Source organism: Molossus molossus, unplaced genomic scaffold (assembly GCF_014108415.1).
Source record: "Molossus molossus isolate mMolMol1 unplaced genomic scaffold, mMolMol1.p scaffold_m16_p_1, whole genome shotgun sequence".
NCBI classification, from domain to species: domain Eukaryota; kingdom Metazoa; phylum Chordata; class Mammalia; order Chiroptera; family Molossidae; genus Molossus; species Molossus molossus.
Genome location: NW_023425344.1, coordinates 80,830,438 through 80,837,815, shown reverse-complemented (window position 1 = coordinate 80,837,815; position 7,378 = coordinate 80,830,438). Strand labels below are relative to the sequence as shown.

Sequence of the window (7,378 nt, the reverse complement as noted above, 5' to 3'; positions counted from 1 at the left end):
TAGCCATTACTCTGAAGGTTGAAAGAGGTCAAGCCAAGGAATGCTAGTGGCCTCTAGAAGCTAGAAAGAGCAAGAAAACAGATTCTGTCCTACAACTTTCAGGAAAGAACCAACCTTTATTATACCTTTAGACCAGTGAGACCCATTCGGGTTTTTGGGCTCCAAATCTATAACTGGGGTTTTTAATTCACTACGTTTTGTACTAATTTGTTACATCAAAGAAACTATTATAATAACCATTTCTAATTTTCCTTTAAAATATAGTTGACTCTTGTGACTTTTTCTGTTGAGTCTAATTTGTTTAGTGGGGGCTTTGGGGTGGTGATAGAAAGGAAACCAGGATCAAATGAGAGTTCTTTAACTCTTTCCCTTTAGCTACTCTGTTGCTGACCTTCATACTCTCAGCTGTTTGCTTATAATTATATTAAAAAAACCTTAAGTCCTAGTACCAGAAATAAAAACCTGTATGAAAGCTTAGGGTACATACTTGCTTTAGGAACAAAAGAATAAGGGAAAATGAATCCTGTGAGATTGTACTTTACCATGGCGAGCAGAAGAGAAAACTTGTTGGTTCCTATTAGGAAGCAATTGATAACAGCAGTGGAGGGGAATGTGGGTGAACCAATCTGCCACTGAAAAAGAGAGGAGGGTCTCAGAGCCAACCTAAACCACACAGTAACACCCAAGTATAAATGTACAGATTCTCTGGCCACCAATCTCCAACTTTCTAAGGCTTTCATCCAACAATTCAATATGATTTTAACCTATATCCAATTATTCCTGCTTTGTTTGAATACTTGCCCTAAAGTATAGGAAGTAACTATTGCTTGAAGCTAGGAGAATTTCTTGCTAATAGAAAGGTAGGATTCCTCATTCTGATGGGCAGAGGGCATGGATCGATACTGCTTTATCAATTGAAACACTGTAGAACATTTTCTCATAGGACATAACACATACAGAGAGGTTGGATTTAGAGAATAGCCCTTTGTGGGTTGACCTGAAGACATAACTACTTTTCTGTTAGAAATTATGTTCTGATTTCTAGAACAGGAATGACCATTACAATGTATCTAAACCCTTTCTTTCTCCCTTCACTTTCATTTTAATCCCATTTATTTATTTGTCCTACCTGCCTAGCATTTCTTGGCTCTACTTAGGAGTCACAAGATCAGACAACAAATCTGACTTTAGGTATGTGATAAAAGGATGTTTATAACCTTTACATCAGTGTTTGTCAAACAAGAATCTTTGAATTCTCTACCAGATTTTTTTCCTTGTTGTGATTTCATTAATCTATAATAATTAACATAAGCATAGTCCAGGTCACCTTGATTCCCACTTAAAACTAAGTACTGCCATCTGATTCCAGAGCTTGTGTTGTGTTTAGATATAGGATCTTGTTGGCACATGTAATAGTACTTTGTCTTAGGCAAATGAGAACAGAAATAGATAATAAATGCTTTTTTCCTGGCAATGTGAAAGCCAAATGACACCCATGAAAGAATGAACAAAGGTCTCCTAAAGGTTCTAGTAGAGAAAACCAGTCATTATATATGGAACACAGAGTAGTATAGACATGCCAAATTTTAAAAACCTAAATTGTGGTAATTTTTTGTTTCAAGAGGCGATTTAATTTGTAAAAAATAAAATAAAAATCAAGTAGCAGATATTATTAGTTTACATTTTTCCACACTTAATATACACTTCTGTTTCTATTTAAATTTACCTCTTGTAGTATGAGTCCTTAGAGGCATTAATTACTGCAACTATTTCCGGTCTTTCTCACAATCACATCTCATCTAGATACTTTAATAGCATTCCTAGTGGTCTCTTTGCCTCTAGTCTCCACACCAATACACCCTTCCATTACATCTTCCACAATGCTATCATAGTTACCTTTTCATGATTAAAAGCTGATCGAGATTTTTTTATGCTAAAAATTCAATTTCCCCATGCCATACCCTTTAGAATAAAATCTGAGTTCATTAATATGCCATGTTGAGGACCTCAACATATCTAGTTTTATCTTTCAACTGTTTTGTCTCATTTATTATTTAAATATGTTTTTATTGATTTTAGAGGGAAAGGGAGAGGGAGAGAAAGAAACATACATGAGAGAAACATTGACTGGCTGCCTCTTGCACATCCCCCCCCACCTCCCACTGGGGATCAAATCTCTGATCTCTTGGTGCATGGGACAACACTCAACCGAGCCACACCAACCAGGGCTGTTTTCTCTCATTTAATTTCTTCTTTCTCTTCCCACCACTAGCACCCTCTACCCGCTTCACAAATGCACATGCACACGCACACACACATGTGCACACTCTACTGCAGCAAAGTCTTTTGGAGAATTACCAGGTCAAGTTCTCTGAGATTTCACTTTGTTCCCTCTGCCTAGGAGCCTTCCTCCCTTTTCTTTTTTCCTCCTTCACCTCCTTTTTCTTCATTTGTTTAACAATAACTCTCTTCCACAGAGAAACTTTCTCTTACCACCCTCAGCTTACTTTGTGCATGCATTTATGTCATCAAACACACTGTGGTAGTTGTTTGATCCTTAATGATCTCCCCAATTAAAATACTTTTTGTTTTGCTTTGTTTTTGTGTAAGAGTTTACTTGAGCCAAACTGACAACATTGCTAGGAGGCAAGATCTCAAATGCTCTGTAAAAGACGTTCTTAAAGGTGACATCTATATCTTCAGTATCTAGTTCAGTGTCTGGCACATAATAGGCATTCCAAAAAATTTCTCAAATGAACATTTAGGAGAATGGGAGCAATTCTATTAATAGATCTCTATTACATTAACATTCTTCAACCTAAACCTAAAAGACCTCCTTTAGCCTAGTCAGACCTAAATATTGCTATGACAGTCTCTTGGTCTTGCCTCACCCGGCATCAAAAGCAGTTCTGTATTATAAATGGATGTTTTTTAAAACTGTGTTTGTAAGTAGGGAGGCTTTCTGGAAGGCAGAATGCACTATTATAGTGAACAATGTTATGGTGACTAGATTTCAAGCTGGCAAGTACAAAAAAGGCAATTAAGTTACATGAAACATAACCACAATAGTGGTAGCCTGAATTGTTTTCTAGGGTAGGAAACCTTGTAGTACTTGAGCAAAGAGAAGGAACAAGAAAAAAAAAAAGTTTCTTCTCATTCCCAGTTTCCCCAAGAACAGTTTAAGTTTCACTTGGACATTTTTCTTTGCACTTTCTGCATGCTTCTCCATCGAGTCTCCAATGTCCTTACCTTGCCTTTGTCCTTAATTATACCCCTACCCAAGCCAGGGGTAAGCATTTAGCCCTACCACGAAAATGCTCCAAAGTAATCTTCCTCTTCTCTCCATTAATGAGAATAGAAGGAAAGCTAAATTCACACAAATCTGTGAATATCTAATTATATTTTAACTCCCATTTTTGTTGTTGTTGTTTTGTTGGGGGTGGGGGAGAGTTGAATTAAAGTATTGTAGCACCTATGGCTCATTTTTTTAAAAATGGGTCTTTTGGTAAGATGGAGAATCTGTATCATACTGTTCTCTTACCAGGTATAAATGGTAAAGCCCAATCTCATTATTATGTAATCATTAACTTTGAGATTTACTGTGCTTTCATGATGGGATATCTCTGAAATTGTCACACTTCTTTAATGAGCCAAATTCATTAAATTTTTTTTTTTAGATGTAGTGGAATGTTTCTTAGTAAGTTTCATTCTTTTAGTGCCATGTGTTATGTGCAATGAAAAATAATCAACAGGTACTTGATAGTATGTATTAAAAACAAAAGCCTCATGTCAGTGGTTTCATTAAATCACTTAGATACTATATAGATCTGATTCTTTAGAACCATTATGTACAACATTCCCACAATAACTCCTAACACACAATTCTTTAATAGAATCTTTAATTTATCATCACTACCTTACTAAAGAAATCTTGTATATATTTAAACAATCAAATACAGAATTGGTAAAATGATCATTTCTGGTCTAAATCATACCCAATCTCTGTTTATTTTAGATTTTTTGTATTTTAACAAAGTGAAAGATTGTAATTATCGGTGGCAGGTAATTTTAATTTTAATTTTTTATTTTTAGTTAAGTACTGATAAAGTTAATTCATATATTGGGACCCACAAAAAGGTGGCTGCCCAGTGGTCTGTCACATCACAAATCTAACCCTAAGGCAGCCTGCACTAAACACCTGTCAAGGAAACCTAACCTACACCAATCAGAAACAATTCTCCAACTCAGCTATATAGACAGCTGACTTTTCCTCAGGAAACACTGCTAGCCTTACAAGGAAATTCCCTGCCTGCTAGCCAATCATGCCTTGTTTCCCAGTTGCTGCTTCTAATGCTCTATAAAACTCACTCCTGCCCCAAATCGCTCTCCTGCCCCAAATCTCTCTGGAGCAGTGTTCCACTGATTGTGAGGCACTGTACTCCATAATCCATGGATTGTTTTCCCTTGAAAAAAGGACATCAAATTTAGTTTTGCAATTTGACAGTATCTCACCCTGAAAATCCTTATCTAGATGACTTACCCCTACATGACTTTCAACCTACATTTCATTTGAAATTTAAAAAAAAAAAAATCTGTAGAGTAGGCCAAGATCGGTGTATTCCATTTCTGGCTATAATTATGAATTTTAATTTTCAATGAAATACAGTACCACTTAAAATTAATTTTTTTAAATCTTCACCTTAGGATATTTTTCCATTGATTTTATCTATTTATTTATTTTTTTATCCTCACCTGAGGACATTTTCCATTTTCTGTTCAGGTAGAGTGGGAGGGAGAGAGAGAAACATCGACGTGAAAGGGACACATCGAGTGGCTGCCATCGTACAACCAACCAGGGCCGGGGACAAACTGCAACCGAGGTATGCGCCCCTAGCGGGAACCAAACGCTGGTCTCTCTGGACCACAGGCCGATGCTCTAACCCGTGAGCCAAATCAGCCAGGGCTATTTATTTATTCTTTAGAGTGAGAGGGGAGGAGGGAGGGAGGGGAAGAGAGAGAGAGAGAGAGAGAGAGAGAGAGAGAGAGAAACATCCATGTGAGAAACACATCGATTGGGTTACCTCCCGCATGACCCCGACTGGGACCAGGGATCGAACCTGCAACTGAGGTACATACCCTTGACTGGGAATTGAACCTGTGACTCTTCAATCTGCAAGCAGAAGCTCTAACCTCTGAAACCAGGGCTAAAATTGATTTTTAATTACTGCGTTTCATTAAGCAAATATTGATGAAAACACCTCTAAATTTAAGACTGACAGTAAATGCTTATTATAGTAAAACCAAATCTAAATTGCATTACTGCTTGTACTGAAGGAAAAACCTCTTGCTGGGTGTATATGTTTCACATTTTACAAGGATGCTGTATCTTTTTTGTTGTTGTTAATCCTCATCCAAGGATACTGATTTTCAATAGAGTGGAAGGGAGGGAGCAGGGGAGAGAAACATCCATGTGAGAGAGACACTGATTGGTTGCCTCCCACATGACCCTGACTAGGGACAGGGATCAAACCTGCAACAGGATTTGTGCCCTTGACTGGGAATCAGACCTGCGACCCTTTGGTCCTCGGGCCAAATTCTAACTGCTGAGCCAAAACTGGCCAGGGGGGATGCTCTATCTCATTTATCATCAGTAACCTGAAAAGTATTATGAGATACTGAAAATATTTACTTACAAGTTTCCAGACTGATTTCACATTTTGGTTGTAATTAATTTTTAAAAATTTACATTGAGTTAATTCACATACCATAAATTCGTTCTTTTAAAGTATACAATTCAGGTGGCTCTGTTCTCAGTGGATATTACATTATATTTCTAAAGTGTACAGTTTATTGGGTTTTAGTATATTGAGTTGTGTGACCATTACCATTATCTAATTTTAGAGTATTTCATCACCTCTCCCCAAAAGACCCCAAACTCATTAGCAGTCATTCCCCGTTCTCCCTGCCCCTAGTCCCTTGCAACCAGTAATCTACTCTGTCTCTATGGATTTGCCTACTTTAGTTATTTCATATAAATGGAATCATACAGTATGTGGCCTTTTGTGTATGAGTTTTTAAACTTAGTATTTTCAAGCTTCAAGATACCTGTTGTAGCCCTGGCCAGTGTGGGTCAGTTGGTTGAGCATCACCCAGTGCAACTGGTTCAATTCTTAGGGCACATGCCCAGGTTTTGGATTCGTCCCCAGTCAGGGCTTGTGTGAGAGGCAGCCAGTCAGTGTTTCTCTCTCTCCCTCTCCCTCTAAAAGCAATTTAAAATATATTTTTTAAAAAGATACATGTTGTCTGGCCAGTGTGGCTCAGTGTTTGAGCATTGACCCACGCACCAAGAGGTCACCAGTTTGATTCCCAGTCAGGACACATTCCCAGGTTGTGGGCCAAATCCCCATTGGGGGGGTGGGGGGGGACATGCAGGAGGTGGCCAATCAGTGTTCTATCTCATCAATGTTTCTATCTCTCCCTCACCCCTCTCTCTAAAATCAATCAATAAAAAAAGATACATGTTGTAGAATATATCAGTATTGTGTTCCTTATTAAATAATACTATTACATCATATGGATATACTACATTTTATGTATCCACTTATCAGCTGGTGAACATTTAAGTTGTTTCCACTTTTGGCTATTATGAATAATGCTACTTGAACATTCATGTATACAAGATTTTATGTGGAAAATATTCCAATTTTTTTTTTAGCTCAAACATTTGTTCATGGTTCATTATGTGCCAAAAACCATCTTAAGGTCAAAATGATGTTCTTAGCATGATATAAAGTAGTATCCTAAACCACATGACTTGTCTTAATCATAAAAACAAGATTCTGAACAGGTTAGATATAGAAACTCATTTTATCTTCATGCAATAATACAAAATAACATTTGGTTGACTAGGGTTCTAAATTACTTATTCTAAACAATATGTAAACATGCATTCTGAATATAAAATCTATACCTTCGCATTTACAATTTAATTAAACTAATAAAATTACATACACTGTGTTACAGCCAGTAACCTTACCAAGTTATTAAAATTATCAGAAAGTTACAAAAATCTGAAAACAATATTAATATGCAATATTAACAAGAATATGTATATGTACTAATCTGTGTTCATTATATTTATTCACAACTACATTTTAATTAATCCCTGTACTCAAACATTGCTTCATTGATGCAGTCACATAATATTAAGACTTTGGTACACCTTCATTATTTGGATTAGTTTTTTCATTGCCCCTGTAGTACTAATTTTCTGGATCCTTAATATATTTCTCATGTTTTATGCCAATCCATGCAAGAAAATCTGATCTATTATAATTATAAAGTTTTTGAGATTTCAATATAATATTAAGGATGGGAT

At 36.6% G+C, this 7,378-nt stretch overlaps 1 long non-coding RNA gene across 1 annotated transcript; it reads right to left on the bottom strand.

The window, feature by feature from the left end:
* Positions 1-542: 542 nt before the first annotated feature.
* LOC118615187 lies at positions 543-4,789 on the bottom strand. The gene is made up of 2 exons (XR_004956399.1): positions 4,753-4,789; positions 543-632 (listed from the first exon to the last, which is right to left on the bottom strand). It is a non-coding gene; the product is annotated as an uncharacterized LOC118615187 (long non-coding RNA).
* Between the last annotated feature and the right edge of the window lie 2,589 nt (positions 4,790-7,378).